We start from the raw sequence: 19549 nt of genomic DNA, 5'->3' as shown, positions 1-19549 counted from the left end.
GCTCATGCAGTGTATCTTTATTTGTCTATGGGATAGACTAAAACAAAGGAGCGAGGCTAGCATTGCCTAAGAGACATTAGGGAGTAATGGAGACAGTGACAAAGTGCAGAACACCTACTCCATCTATTAAGAGCAACCTCTACTCAACTCTATCAGATCGTTACTAAGTGGAGACGCAAGACCAGGATTGCCAGGTCTTATTTTTCAAAATAGCTGAATCATCTCGATTTCTTACCAAATTTCCCAGTTTTTAAAGCATTGAAAGGCAGATAAATATGTTTGCAGCCTGGATTCAGCCAAGCAGTTTGCAGCGCCAGATCTAAAGGCAGGGCACATCTTAGTATTGTGTCCCAAGGGCTGCAGCTAGCCCCATACAGTGTCTCGTGTGAACTAGAACAATCCCTCCCTGCAGACATAACTTCTCAGATACATGGCTTGGTGGCCTGAGTACACTCAGGGTTTAGCAAGGGACTTGTCATTTAAGGGCTTAAATGTCTGTTAAGTAAGTATGCATGCATGAATCAAGATATATACCCTGAGATAAATGAACCAAATTTCTCTGCCTCTTGTTTCACTTTCTTGGACTTAGCGTCTCTAAGGCCTCTTTCAGCTCCAATGCCCTGTGAATTGTGACAAACAAAGAGCAGCAAGGTGCATCTTCTCCCCATTATCCCATTTTATTGATGCTATTCCATAATCATATTAATAGAGCTCTTTTGTTAGAAAGTCTTTTCAGGATGATTTTCAGGTTCTCTGGCTAGTGAGACGACTGTTGAAGTGAAGGGTAGAGACTTGTTTCTGTCTCATCAGCAGATCTGAAACAGGCTTTGAGAGCTTCAGAGATCTGTTCCTGATCAAATGGGGCTAAGCCTTCAAGGCACAGAGTTTCATTTGGTCTTCTTTCACCCTGTAAAAGTTAAATGTGCTTTGAGGCAGTCTGTTGACCTTTGGCCAAGGACAGTGTTTGCCCAGCTTGAATCACTCACTGACCTCTTTTGGATTTTTCCATATCTGTATGCCTGTGGCAGTGCTGTTTCCATGTATCGAGGCAGTGTGCATAGAAGGTCATAGAAGGAGATTTCAGACCAGCGGTCTTCATCACTCACGCCACCCACTGTTCGAATCCCAGCTCTACTGTCTCATCACTGTGTCACACAAACATCTCTGCATCGCGTCTCAGTTTTCTCATCTTTACAGACTTGATAATGTTAGTATAGACCTCAGAATTGTTTGGAGGAGTTAATCCATTGCGAAGTGGAAGAAAGTGAAAAAGCAAACCAAACGGCGTCTGGCACGTAGTAAGCGTACAATAAATGTCAGCATTCTGCTGTTGCTGCTGCTTGTCAGCATTAGAAGCTTGAAGCAAGTGCAGTGCCTGTATTTTCCGTTGTGGAGCCTGTAGGGGACGCTCAAGAGGTATCAGCCATGGCGAGCCTGATCTCCGCGAGGTGTGGGTGGGCGTGGCTAGGGCAGTCTCACCATAAGCCCTGAGAGATGGTTCTGATGAAACGTGGTAGGTCAGCCCTGGGACCCTGTCCATGGCTTGGACACTCTTTTTTTTTTTTTTTGTCCCCTAGAGTCAGCGTGGGTTTGACTCAAAGCCGCCTGTCTCAAAGCTGGTGTTGGGTGGGTCTTAAGGTGTTCTGTAGCGTCTACTCTTGCTTCGTAAGTGCTGCCACCAGGTGGTTGGTAGAAAACTAATAGATTTGTGAGGCTGAGGCATTAATAACAAATAGATTTTCTTTCTTTTTTTTTCCTTCCCTCCTTCCTTCCTCCTCACCTTCCTTTCCTCCCCACCTTCCTTCCCTCCCTCCCTCCCTTCCTTCCTTCCTTCTTCTTTTTGACACGGTTTCACTCTGTTGCCCACACTGGAGTGCAGTGGCACGATCTTGGCTCACTGCAACCTCTGCCTCCCAGGTTCAAGTGATTCTTGTGCTCAGTCTCTGAGTAGCTGGGATTACAGGCACACACTACCACACCCAGCTAATTTTTGTATTACTCGTAGAGATGAAGTTTTGCCATGTTGGCCAGACTGGCCTCGAACTCCTGACCTCAAGTGATCTGCCCACCTCCGCCTCCCAAAGTGCTGGGATTACAGATGTGAGCCACTGCGCCCGGCCACAAATACATTTTCTTGACTGAATCAGTTAAAATGTAAATTCTTATAGTCACTGCCCACAAATAATTGTGATCGATTGCAGAATAAGGTATGAAGCTGGCAGCTCCTTGTTTTTCTGACTCATTCTGGACCATTCCTGGAGTTGCTCACTGTTTCTCTCACCCAGGCAGCCGGAGCGGCCTCCCTTCTTCCTGTCTCACAGGCCCTGGAAGCTTCCCGTTGCTCCAGCCTTCTCCTTAGGGACCTGATTTTCCCAGAGAAGATAGCAGCTACTGTTCCTACTCTCTCTTCCGGCCTGGAATATTTGAGAGCTTTTCAAACTTTATCCTGAACACCTTGAAGATGAGTCCTGTGTTGACGGTCCCCTGAATTACAGCTTGCCTCCCCCCCCCTTTTTTTTTCTCTTGCCCAGGAGAAGAGTAAACAACCTCATCTGTTCACTAATTTAATTGCCATAGGATGGCTTTGTAGCTCCCTGGCCAAGTGCCTTTAGAAATTGTTTTGACATTGCTCACTTGGCTTATGATTATCTCTTTAAACAACCATGTCAAGATGGCTTCATGTATATCTGAGTGGCCCTCCACCATGTTTTCCTCTGGGGAGGTGCTGTACTGTTCAGATTATCTGGCAAACTGTCCTGTCCCCTTTCCTGTGACTCTGGATAGAATAGCCTTTTCAGAAGAATGACTTGATCTTTGACTGTCTCCACTGCCAAGTTCATAGATATCTACTGGAACAGGTCCCTCGAGGTCACAGCTTTGAAAGGCAGGAGGAATTTGGATGAAGACGTTCTGGGAGGTCTTATAACTCTGTGGTGACCTCCTCTGCAGGGAGGATTTTGAAAATTTCAAAACACAACTTGTAAAATAAGCAATATCTGAGTTGGCTCAAGTCCTGTCCCCAGGGTCTTGTTAGTGCATAAGTATAGGACAGAGTTGTTTAACATTTTGTTTCTGATCCTGAGGCTGAAGGCTGATCCTGCAGAGGGCTTTGAGAGAGGGTGGGAATGGAAGGCCTAGTGGTCTTGGGTAGATGACCTTTGAGCTCCTTTTGCCATCCTCATAATATTTGCTGGAGCTGCCAGGCTGAGAGTGTGGATGTCCTTGGGATGTGTGATGGGATGACTAATAGCCCCCAGATATGTCCATGTCTTAATCCCTGCAACTCGTAAGTATTCCCTTATGTGGCAAAAAGGACCTGGCAGATGTGATTAAGAATCTTGAAATGGGGAGACTATCCTGGATTATACAATCTTATAAGCAGTCCTTATAAGAGAGCCACAGGAGAGTCAGAGGCAGAGGAAATAGAAGATGCTCCATGGAAGCCAGAGACTGGAGGAATGTAGCCAGAATCTAAGACATGGCAGCAATCTCTAGAAGTTGGAAGAGGTAAGGGATGGATTTTCTGTTCAAGTTGTCAGATGTAACTGGCTGTAGTGACACCTTGATTTTAGTCCTATAAAAACGCATTTCAGGTTTCTGACCTCTGGAACTGTCAAAGAATAAACTTGTATTGTCTTAAGACCTACATTTGTGGTAATTTGTTACAGCACCAAGAGGAACTAATGCAGGATGTCAGGGGTGGGCTTTGAATCTTGACCTCCTTGCTGCTGCCAACACAGGCACCCCTTCTTCACCTCCTGGCGCAATCATAGGTGCTGAGAGAGGCTGGCAAAGTCACAGAATTGACATGAGGACAAAAGAAGTGCCGTTTGAGTGTTGGTGGCTTAGCTCAGACCTCTTACCCACCTTCTACAAAAATCTCACGTTCCATAGCAGTCTCACCGTCCAAGTTCCCCAATTACCCCTGCTTTTGCTATCACCCTCGATCATGTCAATCATGGGCAGTGGAGGATGGGATCCTAAGGAAGGCAGTCCTGGGTCGGGGTTCAGGGAACTGTCTCTGTGGATAAATCAGCTCAAGGTAGCCCTGACTCTGACGTGGGACATAATTTCTTTTAGGTCAGCTTAGATTTGGCTGGGTTTTACCCATTGACAAGTCATAACTTCGTGTCTGAGTGTTGCCCGTATTGGGTGATCTGGGAAACTGGGGCCTCTGAAAGACAGATTTATTGAGAAGTCTCATTTCAGTAAGGTATAAATGTGGAGTCAGTCATTGGTCTAGCCATGCCTTGTGAAATTGCCCTTTCCCATCCCTTAGTGGAACCTAGGAAGATTCAATTTTGGTTATTAAACATTCAGTTCATTTAAAGTTTTGATTCTCAACTTGATTTAAATCTTGTCTCCCTTTCCTGTAGTCTGGGCTTGACAAATGGCTTCAGGTACCTGAAGTTGCACAGGGCTCTTTTCCCCCTACCATGGAGTGGTAAGGGTGTGGTGGGGACTGGTTCTGAAATACTTCTTCTTTTTATTGCTTCTAGATTCAGCTTTCCAAGGGTAGGAAACAAGGAGAGGGGAAGGGGATAAGGGCAATCACCTCTTAACTGGATGCCTCTCTCTGGTAGCTGTCACTGCTGCTCCAGCTCTCTCTCAACCCTCTGCCCTCTGGGTAGCAGATGTGAGTTCTTCAGAGGGCTCTGTGAGACACTTCCTGCAGCAGGTAGTCCAGCCCCAGCTTGCCACTTGCTGCTGGAGTCTTCTCACCTAGCAGGCAGCCTTATTGGAGGGAGTGTTGGCTGGAGAGCTCAAACCCAGCTCCCTCTGGTGTAGCCCACCTGACACATAGGAAATGCGTGCATCTTACTGTGCCAGACAGTGGGAAGATGGAATGCTTCAATGCTGCCTCCTCTCTTTGTCCTGCCAGCTCCCTTCAGTTCTCCTTTCCTGCTCTGACAGACCCAGGGAGAGAGCAGCAGGCCCACGGCCTAAGCAGTTGTCCATCTGCGGAGTGGACAGCCATTCTCTCCCTGCAGGTACCCCCCGTCTCTATGGGTGTTTCTCTTTTTCATCATTTTCATTTCTAATGGCTGTGTCCCATTGTTCTTACAGATATACCATAATGCCATAAATGGCACTTTGTGTTATTTAAACACATATTTTTTTATTGAACATTCAGGTTGCTTCCTGGATGTTTTGTTCACGTGTGTTTACCATCAGGCACCTGAAATGAACATCTTATGCTCACATCTTTGCTCACTTGTTTGAGTAGTTCCTTTGAATAATCCTTTTTAGTGTACTGCGCTTTGCTGCACACGTGATACACACTGTGCCCTTCCTCCCGTTTCAGTTCTGCGCAGAGCTTTGCCAGAGCTCTAGGTTTTACGTCATAAGTGTACTTCCCGTGATTTTGGCTCGGTATTCCAGTCTGTGTTGATACTGGTGATGCAGTCTGAGCAGGAAGATCTTGGGCTGTCCTGGATGCAGACTCTACTTTATTACCAAGTTGCCCTGAAACCTGGAAATCTGCAAGACAGAGTCATTTGCTAGATCCAGTGAGAATCCAGTGGGAGAATAAATAGGAGCACTCTCCTTGTGTTTCACCTGTGATCCCCACGCTCCTTGTTCTCTTTCTACCTCTCTGCCCTTTCCATCTCACTCTTCTTTGGCTCCTTTATGGCTTTTTAAAAATGCTCCTCAATTCCAGAGCTCTGCCTTTGCCCTCCCCTCTCTCCCTCCACATGCTCTCCCAGGCAGCCTCCATCTCTCCAGAGACTCCTGCCTGGGGGTTACCACGTGGAGACCCAGGTCTTGTGATGATGCAGTCTCTCAAATGTAAACTTTTGAGGTTTTCTTCAAATAGCATTATATATACCGAAAAGATAAAAAGTTGTCCATTATTTTACATTAACTGTTAAATGTAAACATTAAAAATAAACGCAATCTTGACAACTCTGCTTTGGCTTTCTTCTTCCTTTCTTTCTTTTTTTTAAACTCAAGGGCTCCTCCGAAATGGAAGACGCTCAGCACCTCAGAGAGGTTTCTGTTTGCCTCTTCAATGAGTTGCAGACCAATATATTCATGAGCTACCTTGCACCAGACAGTTCCTTGGTGGTGTCAAGCACAATGCTTCTCAAACCAAAATCCTTATCTCTCACCACACTCTCTTGCTGTACCTAGATTCTCCATCAGCCAGCCATTTGAGCCAGAGCCTGGCATCACTGTAGATGGCTTCTTATTTATTTCCCCTGCCCTGTACCCATTCAGTGACTAACTCCCATTTGTCCCATCTCAGAGATGTCTTTTAAATGTTTCCTCCTCTCAGTTTCCATTGATGCTGTGTGTTTGAAGAGTAGAGACATGGCAGCATGGCGTATGAGATAAGCATAAACAAAGATAGTCTGTCTGGGCACAGTGGCTCATATCTGTGATCCAAGCACTTTGGGATACCAAGGCAGGAAGATAGATGAGGCCAGAAGCTTGAGATCAGGTTGGAAAACATAGCAAGACCTCATGCCTATCAAAAAATTTAAAAGCCTGGTATGATACCTGTGCTTGTAGTCCCAGCTACTCGGGAGGCTGAGGGAGGAGGGTTGCTTAAGCCCAGGCAGTTCGTGGCTACCCTGGGGATGACCTTGAAGGGCATGTAAAGGACTTTACTCAGTTGGTAACATGGAGTCCTGTGGTTGCTGATCAGGAGGTGGTGGAGGCACCACTGAGACACCATTGGACCACTGGGGACACACTTACCAGCAAAAGACAATTGGGAGCCCTCTTCCAGGCAGGCAATAATGAGACCTTAAACTCAGTTTTCAAGAGCAAACTGGGTGGAGAGTTAGTTGTAGACAAGAGGATATGAGCGTGGGGATGATGTTAGAACCGGAAGAAGTAGAACTTGGTAAGTGATTACATGGAATTGAGGTAGAGGGAGGAATCAGAATTCCTTCAGGTTCCGAACAAGTGTTAGGGACACATGAAGGTGGAATTTCACCCTGATCTTGGGGAATAATTGGTTACATTTGAAAGAGTAGTTTGGGGGAAATACATGGAGTCCTCACTTTGGGGGAAGGTGAGGCGCTGAATAAAGGAAGTGTATATTACTCTTTGGGAAAGAAGCAGGGTCATTAGAGAGGCTTTCCTTAGCAGAGTATACTTCAGTATATTTGTGCTCCAAAAGGAAAGCAGCCAGGAGAAAGAAAGAGATTGAAGATAGAAGAGGAAAAAACCAATTACATGTAATTGTTTCCTAACAGAAAAAACGTAGGCAGTATTCCTCCATTGCATTACTAATGGATCTTAAAGCACCAAGGCTAAAATCTTATGGAAACCACATTTCAAGGTTTATGATTGTGATTGCTTTCAGTTTATTTTTACAAAGATGCTAATTTCCATAAATAGCATGGAAACATAAAGCAGTTTCCTCTCCAAGTATTTCATGCAGTTACTTTCTGGAATTTGTCAGCACTGAACAGCTCCAGCCAACGTATGCTATAAATTATTGTGGTCAAATACTCAGAAATGCTTTTATTCTCCAAGACTTTATCTACAAATAAAATGGCATTTTATTTGGAAAATAATTTAAAAACAAGGAAGATAACTATTTTACTAATAAAAGAACATTTATTTACAGTATTAAGGGGCTCTAAATTCTCTTCACTCTCTTTTGAAGTTACCTTTTTAAAAAAATTTAGAAACATAGCACCTATTCATTATAAAAATGTAGAAAACACAGGAAGAGGCAATGATGAAAATTAGCATTACCTTTAATTCTACTAATTGTTTGGATTTTGTTGTATATGTTTCCAATATTCTTCTTAGAATATTAACATATATGTATCCTTTAAATAGTGACTATACTCTATTTTGAGAACTATTTAAAAAAATTTAACGTTGTGAGGAATATTTTTACATCACTAAATATTTCCCTATAATAATATTAAATGTATTCCTGATGTTACATCATTTGGATGTGTCATGTTTTTTTGACCAATTCTTCGCTACTGAGCATTGAAATGTATTCAAAGAAATGATTGTTAAGACATAATTTTGGGTCAAAAAGTTTGTGAAATTTTAAGACCTTTAAGATACTACAAATTGTCTTTTAGAAAATTCCATTAATGTCTATGCTCACCTTGCAATAATTGTCACTATAAGATTAAGGAAATTTTATTAGTGAGACATTAATTACTTTTGGGCCATTTGTAGTACTGTTTTTTTTTTGTGTATTGTCTCATTAAGGCATTAGAAATGGAATAACAGGTTAGGCGCAATGGCCAAACCCGTAATCCCAGCACTTTAAGAGGCTGAGGTAGGATTGCTTGAGCCCAGGAGTTCAAAACCAGTTTGTGCAATATAGGGAGACCCCCATCCCTACAAAAGATAAAGATAAATTATCTGGGTGTGGTAGTATGCACCCGTGGTCCCAGCTACCTGGGAGGCTGAAGCAAGAGGATCACTTGAACTTGGGAGGCTGAGGCTGCAGTGAGCTCTGATTGTGCCACTGTTTTCCAGCCTGGGTGACAGAGTGAGACGCTGTCTCAAAAAAAAAAAAAAAAAAAAAGAAATAGACAAATAAATTGTCATCTTTATATGTATGCCCATTTTTGTATGAGAATCTTACTAATTTGTAAGTACTCTTTAGGTACAAAGAGTATTAATTTTTGTCTTATGCTGCAAATAATTTTCCCATTTTGTCATTTATATTTTATTTTTGTTTATGTTTTGATATATTGACATTCAAAACTGTAAGTAGTCTAGGAGTCTTTTAAGTTTTGAACTTTCTACCTTTGTCATGCTCAGAAGTAACTTCATGTTGGGAGAAAATGTATAGACATCTATATTGTCACCTAGTCTTATATTTCTTTTTAAATATTTAAATCTTTATTTTAGAATATATTTAGTCAGTTAGTCTTTCGGTCTTTTCCTGTGCCGTTATAGTAATGTGCTGAAATGCGTTGGTATTCACTAAGGCAAGACCTGCCTTCATTATTGTGGTTTTGACCAGTCTAGGTCTTTAAATTTTTGATCATATTCCAGTAAAAAAAAATCCTGTTGTTTTAAATGGCATGTGGCATAATGGAGGAGTAACAAAACTTCCTTCTCTTAACACTGCGTAAAACAAACAACAGCAAAACAGTTGATCTCTGATGAAGCAAGGAAGTGGTGCCAACTTCCAAACACAAATTGTAGGGGAGGGAGGATCCTGAAGGCTGACGTGTGTTTCCTTGGATTCTGAGCAGTAAGGACGACTGTCATAATTGTTCCTAGGTAATAAACTTTTGTAAGAACAGTGAAATTGGTGGCCCTGAGTGGGACTTGGAAGAAGCAGGTATTGTCCCCAAAAAGGCCCAGTTTGACAGCAAAAATTGCAAGATACATAGAATTGAAAAGGAACCCTTATTGACAAAAATGTTATTGTCTAAGTATACAACATAGTCTCCTACAGAGGGAGACTGCTGGAGGTGAAGTCAGATGAACGGGTCGGTGGGGTGGTAGAGCAACACTTCCCATAACAAAGAGCCTATAGGTTAGAGGCTCTCTTGAGATCCCCACTGACTTTTGAGTGCTGAAAATGAGAGGAAGATAGGACTCCAGAGAAAAGAAAATAACATATTTAGTGTCACTTTCTAAAACACTAGAAAATGAAGTTTTAGACTATTTAGTTTTATTTTAGTGCCTACTAGAAACTGTAGGCAGTATTCCGCCATTGCATGGATATTACTAATGGATCTTAAAGTACCAAACAGTAAACACTAAAGCAGAATGAAAGTTAGGGACTACTCTATTCATTCTCTGTCTCATACCCCATGTCGTCTTTACGCTGTTCTTCAGCAAACAGCTGACCCCACTAGAAACAACAAAAATAAGTACCATGGAATAAAACATTTGGGAAAATGCTAGACAAAATATGCACCCAACAAGATGAAATGTAAAAAGCAAAAATACAAATGGTGAAAGGAAAATGATGACAAAGGAGACCTAACATATGCATAGTTAACATTTTGAAAATGAGAACAGAAAAATGTTCCACAATGTAATTAAAGAAAACTTTTCTCACTCTTTTTCTTCAGGTCTTTGTAAATACTGATTCTGTTTTTTGGCATTGAGTATTAATGAAGAGGCTGCAGAGTCTGTGGTCAATCTGATATTTTCTCTGTTTTTTTCTCACTTTGACACTATACTTACATGATTTCTTCCTCATTCTCAGTGTCATATTAGGACATGATATAAACAATTTCTGTGTAAATTATATTTTATCTTTGTATGTGTGTGTTTCAGGAACTTTAAAAAACTGTGGTAGTCAAATATGTAATGTTTTCATTTTTATTTTTGCCATTCTTTTCCTATGCTCACTTTTTCTGTTGTCTTGCAATGTTTCCTTTAAGCTCCTGTTTCTACCTGAGCTTTTAAAAAGAAAGATCACATTGTCCATAATGTATTTTTGACTGTTTTTTTTGGAGTAATTTATTTAGTAATACATGTTCTTTGACTACATTTTGCTTCTGTTTCTTGCTACTTTTAAAAATCTGTGTACACCAATCTTGTGAACATTCTGTTCTGATGGGTACTCTCTTCTTAATAGGGCTCTGCTCTGTGGGTCTTCCATTCTCCTTGGACCAGGAGACTAACCAGAACATATTTCTTTTTCTTGGTAATGACAGAGATACAAAAAACCCAAATGCACATGAGTCTTCTAAGCTTCTGCTTATGTTATTTCTGCTAACATCCCACTGGCCAAAGCAACTCACATAGCTGAAGCCACAGTCAGGGAATAGGGAAGCACCCTTACCTACTATGAGGCCAGAGGCCAGAGCAAGTTACACGGCCTTGTCTGAAGTTCTTGGACAGGGGAGTATGCTCCTCCCGTGGAGATTTTATCTGTGTGTGTTGGAGGAGTGAGTATTTTTCAAAAATAATCTAATGTACTATTGTGGCAGCTTTTCTTTAAGGCAGCCTAGTTCCAGAGAGCATGCCTTAATCACCACACTTTCATAACCCTCATAAACGAAATTATGACTTTTGGAGGAGTTGACACAAATGAGGTCTCCATGATCTGCCACAGCCTTACTTTATGAAATAGATGTTTATACAAAATAGGGGCTGAGCATGGTGGCTGACGCTTGTAGCTCTAGCATTTTGGGATGCCAAGGTGAGCAGGTCACCTTAGGTCAGGAGTTCGAGATCACCCTGGCCAACATGGCGAAACCCTGTCTCTGCTAAAAATACAAAAATTAGCCAAGCTTGGTGGCACATGCCTGTAGTCCCAGCTACTCAGGAGGATGAGGCAGGAGAATCACTTGAACCTGGGAGGCGGGGGTTGCAGTGAGCTGAGATTGCATCACTGTACTCTAGCATGGGTGGCAGTGTGAGACTCTGTCTCAAAAAATTAGCAATAATAATAAAGAAAGGTGTTCATAGAAAATAGAAAGAGGCTTTGATTCTTTATTTACTATTTAGTACCTCATTCATAATTCTAACTCGAATCCTAGACCAAGGTCTATATTAGTAGAAATCCGAAAATAATTCCTCTTAACCCCCTAGGTCAGTGGGTGGTATTTAAATTTTTTGACTGTGACTCACAGGAAGAAATGCATATTATGAACACACACACACACACACACACACACACACACACACACACGTATGTTTTTCATATTACTTAACAAAAGTTTCGGGAAACAATACTTATCCTATTTGATTTTCTTTTCCATTCTATTTCATTTCATTCTATTCCAATTGATTCCATGAAAAAATGGCTAAGACCTAATCAGTTAATTTCATAACCCACTATGGAATGTATTCACATTGTGAAAAAATACTGCTCTGGTTAATAGACCCCATTCTCTGTCTACCTGTGTGTGTTTTGAGGTTGGTATCTAGTAACTGAGACAGCACAAGTCCCTGATTCCTGTCAACTGATGTCTATTGCAACTCTGCTCTCCTCGGATAGTATCTCCTGGGAAACCAACTATTGCCAATGGTGTACAGATAAAACTACAATTCCCAGCATACTTAGTTATCAGCATTCTCCAGAACTATCTAGATGTTCATATTCTTTCATTCCTTTGACCTAGTAACATGAGGAATCATATTAATAGGTTTCTGAATATTAAATCATCCTTGTGTTCCTGGCATTAACTGTACTTGGCCGTGTTATATATATATATTTTTAATATTCAGCTGGATTTGGTTTGCAAATATTTTATTGAAAATTACTACACCTGTATTCAAAAAAGATGTTGGTTTGTACTATATTTTTCAGGTTTTTATATCAAGATTTTGGCTAACCTCGTAAAATGCGTTGGGGTACTTTACATAAGTTTTCCTTTTCTGGGTCTGTTTAAATTACACAGAAATAACCTTTCCTTGAAGGTTGGAAATAACTTGCCAATGAAATAAACAGGGCACAGAACTTTTTGGGGACAGTACTTCTTTGACATCCTCTTTACTTTTTATATGGTTATTGGTGTGTATGGGATTTCTGCAGATTCTTTAATCCATTTTGATCAATATAAGATACAAAAAGATAATTTGTATTTTCCTGGAAGCCTTCTATTTCATGAAATGTTAAAATCTGGTAGGACAGCAAAGGCAAATGTTTTATACTTTTTCAAAAAATCTTCAAGTTATTTTGCAATGCCATTCTGATTTATTCTCTCTTCAGAGAATGTGGCTTTTATTTGGTTTTATTTTTTGAAATGTAGTAAGGTGCTCAATTTTATGTGTGCCCCAAGGACATTTGATAGTTGGACATTTTGTAAATTTTCACAGCTATTTGACCATAAATTATATTCTCTGCATTGGAGAATATTGTTCTGCTGTCCCTAGCTCTTCTTCACTAGTTCTTTCCCTCTGCTTCTTCACTTCCACACTAATTCCCATTTAGCTCTAGTGGGAAGCAGTCTATCTCTTTTGCTTTCTTGACGCCCATTGATCTGTGTCCTCAGGAGCTCTGCCACAAAATGCTTGCCTAGCTTTTTTTGTAAGCAAAGATGCTTCTCTCCTTAAGAGGAATAATGGGCCTAGCTGTTGGGTAAGATTAAATGTTGCCTTCCCATTTGCTGATTTTGCCTCTGGGTTGCTTTTTAGTTTTTACAATTTTATCAATTAAGGGATATTTAACACCTTTGTATAGCAAGTATTTCTCTTTATTACTAAGTTGTACCATTAGTAACCTGGGTGAGTGTCTTGCTGACCGTAAACTTATTAGCATTTGATATCACTAATAAAATGTTAACTCTGTAGAAGCCTGGGCATTTTAAACTCTGTCACCCTAAATCCAAATAGAAGTGGCCACCCTGGGAATCGGAGTAGGGGATTCTGAGGGTTGGTATGGCTCATTTAGGAGTACAGTTTAAGCTATGTTATAAAATGGATACTCTGCGAGCCTGTAGTTTATGACAAGAGTGACCTATATAAGTGAGAATGCAAAAATAAGGTGTCAATGAAGCAAGGGTGTAAATCATAAGCAAAACTTGCTAGTACTCCAGGGGATCTGGAAGCTAGGATTCAAAGTGCATTTGGAAAGGAGAAAGCACTATTGGCATCTTTAAAAAAAAAAAAATTTTTTTTTTTTTTTTGAGACAGAATTTCACTCTTGTTGCCCAGGATGGAGTACAGTGGTACGATCTTGGCTCACTGCAACTTCCACCTCCCGGGTTCAAGAGATTCTCCTGTCTCAGCCTCCTGAGTAGCTGGGATTATAGACGTGCACCACCATGCCTGTCTAATTTTTTGTCTTTTTAGTAGAGATGGGGTTTCATTGTGTTGGTCAGGCTGGTCTCGAACCCCTGACCTCAGATGATCTGCCTGCCAAGGCCTCGCAAAGTGCTGGGATTACAGGCGTGAGCCACCATACCCGGCTGGCATCTTTTGCTAAGGTGAAGGCAGGGCTTGTGAAGAGCCTCTTCCTGCCTGGTTTGTGTATTCTCCATGAAGCTGAGGGATGACTCCCATTTGCTGGGAGTGCAGATTGTAGACAGTAGTGGAAAGAAGCCAGCCTGAATGTGAGGGGCATGCCTACCCTTCTGGAGGAAAGTCGCCTATTTTTTTGGCAGTCATTTGTAGTTATTATTCCCTCTAGTTGAGAGAGAAGAGAAAAGAGGTGTAGGATGAGCAGATGAAACAAGTCCAACGCCCTTTACCATTCAAACCAAATTTCTTTCAGAGCAAACACTTCATACTTAAAATGCAGAGCGTCCTTTCCATGGAACAGGGATAAATGAGACATTTGCAACGAATGCTCCTTTTTGCCATGACTTTCCAAGGGAAACAGACCTTCCCAGAGCCCGGTCAAGCCTTTGCTGGGGACCTGAGCAGCAGCCTTAATTCTCAGGACAGGCTTTGTGGTCTTGCATCCTGGAGGTAGACTGGTGACTTTGAGCTGACCTTGGAGCTCTCCTTCCCGTCCCTGGGAGGTCCAGTGTATGGCAAGCATCATCGTTCACAGCTCCAGAGGCAGGGCACTTGTGCTGCATGCGCTGTAAACACTTTCTGGGATGCGTTGGCAGCTTCCATTGTCAGAGCCAGGAAAGCATTTTGGTGCATGGAGTAGGGAAGGAATGCATGGAGTGGCAGGCGGCCATGCTCTGGCAGGCTCTGTTCAGGCCGTTTGTGAAAGGGCTGTTTACCTAGGTGGTGCCCTCTGCGTACCTGGCTGATGACTGCTGATGCGTGCTGGGTCCTTAGCAGTGTACTTAGCACCAGACACTTTAAAAGATAACAAAGCTTTTGGGGAGAGGGAGAGAAACCCAACCTATACTGTGGAATGAACTATCCACGGTTTATTACAGTGTTAATTGACAAAAAAATAGACAGGCACACATTCATATTTGTATGACATAGAGCAACACAGATAGTGTACTGATGCTATCCTCAGTTTTTCCCCAGTGGAGCATTGGTGGATCCCTAGAGTGTGACAGGCTAAGGTAATATCTCTGTCTTTGTTTGCATCATTGTTGTGTGTTTTTTTTTTTTCTACGTTGTCTGCTGACCCTCTCTGATGCCCTTCCCAGTACACAGAGTGCATTGAGTAAGCCTTGGCTCCCAAGATGCTTCATTGGCCAGCCCTGGGGTACTGTCCTAGATGTTAACAGTTTTTTTCCACTCTAGGAATAACCAAGGGAAGCTTGTCCTTCAAAAGACACATGGCACACAGGACATAGGCATCTTTTTTAAAGCTGTCATGTGGAAGTACTCACTGACCTCACAGCTCTGTTTTGTAACAGGATTAGCACAGAATTCTGAGATGCAATTAATGAATCCATTGACTAATAATCCCTGATAAGGTCAAGAAAGGAAGCAATCTTAAGGAAACTAATATAAGACTAGGGTTGGCAGTAGAAGTGCAAGTGGAGTCCTCATCTCTGTTCAGCATTTAGAATTCATGGCTTCTTCCCTGCTTTCTGTTTGTAAGGTGGTTGTATACAAGGACTTTTAGCTTATTTATATAAGACCTAAAATTAACGACTAATACTATGTGCTGCCTTGATATCTGGTAAAAGTAGGAAGTCCTTGATTGTTAGGGACAGTAGAGAAAGTAGGAGTCCTTGATTATTAGGGAGAGAAACTTAATGATAAGTTAATGATAACTTAATGATAAGTTTCTCTCCCTAATCCATTCCCATGGATAAGGTCCATGGAATAATTTTTAAAAAATTATAAATAGGTGTTTAATTATGTGAAATCCTTTATTTCTGTATCAGTTTTATATCTGATTTATATATATATATATATATATATATTTTTTTTTTTTTTTTTTTTGAGACTGAGTCTCACTCCATCACCAGCCGCTAGGCTGGAGTGCAGTGGCATGACCTCGGCTCACTGCAACCTCCACCTCCTGGGTTCAAGCAGTGCTCCTGCCTCAGCCTCCCGAGTAGCTGGGACGATAGGTGTGCACCACCACACCCAGCTAATTTTTTTGTATTTTTAGTACAGATGGGGTTTCACCATGTTGACCAGGATGGTCTCGATTTCTTGACCTCATGATCTGCCCGCCTCAGCCTCCCAAAGTGCTGGGATTACAGATATATTTTTTTAATGCTGTTGGTTTGATGTATCACATTGATTGATTTTTATGTATTGAACCAACCTTGCATCCCTGAAAAAAACTCCATTTGGTCATGGCATGTCATTCTTTTTATATATATTGCTGAATTCTATTTACATATTTTGTTGAGAATTTTTGCATCTAAATTCATAAGAGATACTTATGTGCTGTTTTCTTTTTTTTTTTTTTTTTTTTTTTTTTCTTTGATTTTTTTTTTTTTTTTTTTTTTTTTTTTTTTTTTTTTTTTTTTTTTTTTTTTTCTGTCCTGTCATTGTGTGGTTTTAGTACTGTCTTCATAAAATGAGTTGGAGAATGTTCTCTCTTCTGTTTTCTGAAGAGATTGATGTTCTTTAAGTGTTTGGTATAATTCTCCAGTAAAACTTGGAGATTTCATTTTTGACATGTTTTAAACTATGAACTCAGTTTCCTTAATAGATATAGTGCTATTCAGGCTCTCTATTTTATATTGGGTGAATTTTGGAATTTTTGTTTTTCACGGAATGGGTCCATTTCGAATTGTTGAATTTTTTTTGTAGAATTGTTTGTTGCATTTCCTTGTTATCCTTTTAATGGTTGCAGGATCTGTAGTGATATCCTATTCATTCCTGATATTTGAAGTTCTTGTGACCGTCCACCTCCAAATTCATGTTAAAATCCTACCCTCCAAGGTTTTGGTATTAGGAGATGGGGCCTTTGGGAAGTGATCAACTCATGAGGACAGAGCCCTCCTGAACGAGATCAAGCCCTCATAAAATAGGCCAAAGGGAGCTTGTTTGCCTCTTCTACCATGTGAAAACACAGTGAAAAGACACCATCTATGAACCAGAGAGTAGGCCCTCGCCAGATACTGGACTTGCTGGCACCTTGATCTTGGACCTCCTACTCTCCAGAACTGTGAGAAATAAATTTGTTTTTTACAAGCTACCCAGTTTGTCATATTTTGTTAAAGCAGCCCAAATGGACAAAGACACTTTGAGAATTTCTTTTTGACTTGTGGATTATTTAGAAACACGTTATTTAGTTTCACAGTGTTTGGAAAATTTCCTGTTACCTTTCTGTTACTCATGTCTAGTTTTATTCCACTGTGGTCAAAGAATAGACTCTGACTGATTTTAATCCTTTTAAATGCATTGAAGTTTGTTTTGTGTCCAAGAATATGGTCCATTTTGGTGAATGTTCCACGGGCACTCTTGAAAAAAATGTATATTCTGCTATTGTTGGGTGGAGTGTTCTTTAGATGTCAATTAGATTTTGTTGGTTGATGGCGCTGTTTTGTTCTTCTATAATCTTGCTGATTTCTCTCTAGTTATTCAACCAATTGCTGAGAGAAGGGTGATGAAATCCTCAAGTATAGTTTCATTGAGTATAATTTTACTTTCAGTTTTATCAGTTTTTGCTTCACTTTGTTGTTTGGTGCATACACGTTTAGAATTCCTATGTCTTCTTAGTGGTGGAATTTTCCTCTGTCTCTGATATTTTTCTTTATTCTGAAGTTTACTTTAATATAAATGTAGGGAGGACCTAAGATGGCCAACTAGGAACAGCTCAGGATTGCAGCTCCCAGAGAAAGCACAGAGGGTGAGTGGACACCGCATTTCCAGATGGATTTTTATTGCCCACGGACCAGGAGATTCCCAGGCGGAGGAGACCCATGGGTTGCCAGCGGCCAGCGTGTCTGTTTTGGCTGGCGTGGCTGCTTTGCTGGCGGCCTGGCACGGGGGTTCTCCACACAAAATACACTAGTCTGGGTGCGCTTTTAGCTGGCGATTGGAGACCCGGGAAGGTAGATCACCCATTCATCTGATTTAAAAAGGAACTGAAACAGGGAGCCAGGCCAGGAGATTCCTGGGCAAAAAAAGCGCCACAAATTTCAGCACCGCTGTTTCAGCTGGTGTAGTGAGTCGCCACATGGGAAATCACACAGATTCTGGTGCCTTTTCAACAGCGACTGGAACACCTGGGAGAGAGTCAACCGTTCAAAAAAAAAAAAAAAAAAAGCAGACTCTGAGTCAGGGAGTCAGGTGATCAGGCTTGGCTGGACCCACCCCCCCAACACACACAAAAAAACAAAAAACACAGCAATTGAAAATGCTCTGGGTTGAGAGTTTCACAGCAAGCACAGCTGAACCCAGGAGGGTACAGCTCTGTTGGGGAGGGGCGTCCACCATTACTGAGACACTCCACCACTAGGAGGTAGTCTGCTGAGGCAGCCCGCCATTGCAACCTGCCATTGCAGAGGGGAGAGTCCCCCATTACAGAGGCGGGCCACCATTGCTGAGGCAGTTCTAACTACACCCATATAAACAGGACTGCAGGGAAGTTCACACGGCAGCTGGGCGGAGCACACAGCAGCTCCGCAAAGCCTCTGCAGGCAGACAGTGACTAGGCTGCCTCCCCGCCGGGCAGGGCAGCCCTGAAAAGAAAAGGCAGCAGCACAATGGAAGCTCATAAATAAAGCCCTAACTCCCTGGGACAGAGCACCCAGGGGGAAAAAAAAAGGAGTTTATGAATTCTGCTGTGGCAGACCTAAATGTACCTGCCCAGCAACTCTGAGCGAACAACGGAGCTCACAGCTCAGCACTTGAGCTCCAATAAAGGACTGACTGTCTCCTCAAGCAGTTCCCTGACCCCCGTATGTCCAAAGAGTCACCTCAAAAAGGAGAGATCAGACTGACATTTGGCAGGTATTCTTCTGGGACAAAGATAGCAGAAGAAGAAAGTGGTAGCAACCCTTACTGTTCTGCAGCTGCTGCAGGTGATCCCCAGGCAAGCAGGGCCTGGAGTGGACCTCAGCAGTCCTACAGCAGAGGGGCCAGACTGTTAGAAGGAAAACTAAGAAACAGAAATAACTTCATCATCCACAAACTGGAAGTTCACCCAGAGACCCAATCTGAAAGTCAGCAACTACAAAGACAACAGGTGGATAAATCCACAAAGATGGGAAGAAACCAGTGCAAAAAGGATGAAAACACCCAAAACCAGAACACCTCTCCTCCTACAAGGGATGACAACTCCTCACCAGCAAGGGAACAAGGCTGGTTGGAGAATGAGTGTGTTGAAATGACAGAATCAGACTTCAGAAGGTGGGTAATAAGAAACTTCTGTGAGCTAAAAGAATATGTTCTAACCAAATGCAAAGAAACAAAGAACTTGAAAAAAGATTTGATGAAATGCTAATAAGAATGGACAACATAGAGAGAAATATAAGTGAATTGATGGAGCTGGAAAACACAACACGAGAACGTGACGAAGCATGCACAAGTTTCAACAGCTGAATTGACCAAGCAGAAGAAAGGATATCAGAGGTCGAAGATCAACTCAATGAAATAAAATGAGAAGGCAAGAATAAAGAAAAAAGGACAAAAAGGAATGAACAAAGTCTCCAAGAAATGTGGGACTATGTGAAAAGACCAAATCTACGTTTGATAGGTGTACCTGAATGTGATGAAGAGAATGAATCCAAGCTGGAAAATACTCTTCAGGATATTATCCAGGAAAACTTCCCCAACCTAGCAAGGCAGGCAAATATTCAAGTCCAGGAAA

At 41.7% G+C, this 19549-nt stretch overlaps 1 protein-coding gene across 5 annotated transcripts in view; it reads left to right on the top strand.

Annotated features, from left to right (window-relative positions):
- Nucleotides 1–19549, top strand: part of ADAMTSL3 (ADAMTS like 3) — a 363845-nt gene that overhangs the window by 2244 nt on the left and 342052 nt on the right. The window lies entirely within an intron of this gene.

This window comes from Cebus imitator, unplaced genomic scaffold, assembly GCF_001604975.1.
Source record: "Cebus imitator isolate Cc_AM_T3 unplaced genomic scaffold, Cebus_imitator-1.0 Scaffold295, whole genome shotgun sequence".
NCBI classification, from domain to species: Eukaryota; Metazoa; Chordata; class Mammalia; order Primates; family Cebidae; genus Cebus; species Cebus imitator.
This window is presented reverse-complemented; position numbering and strand designations above follow the sequence as displayed.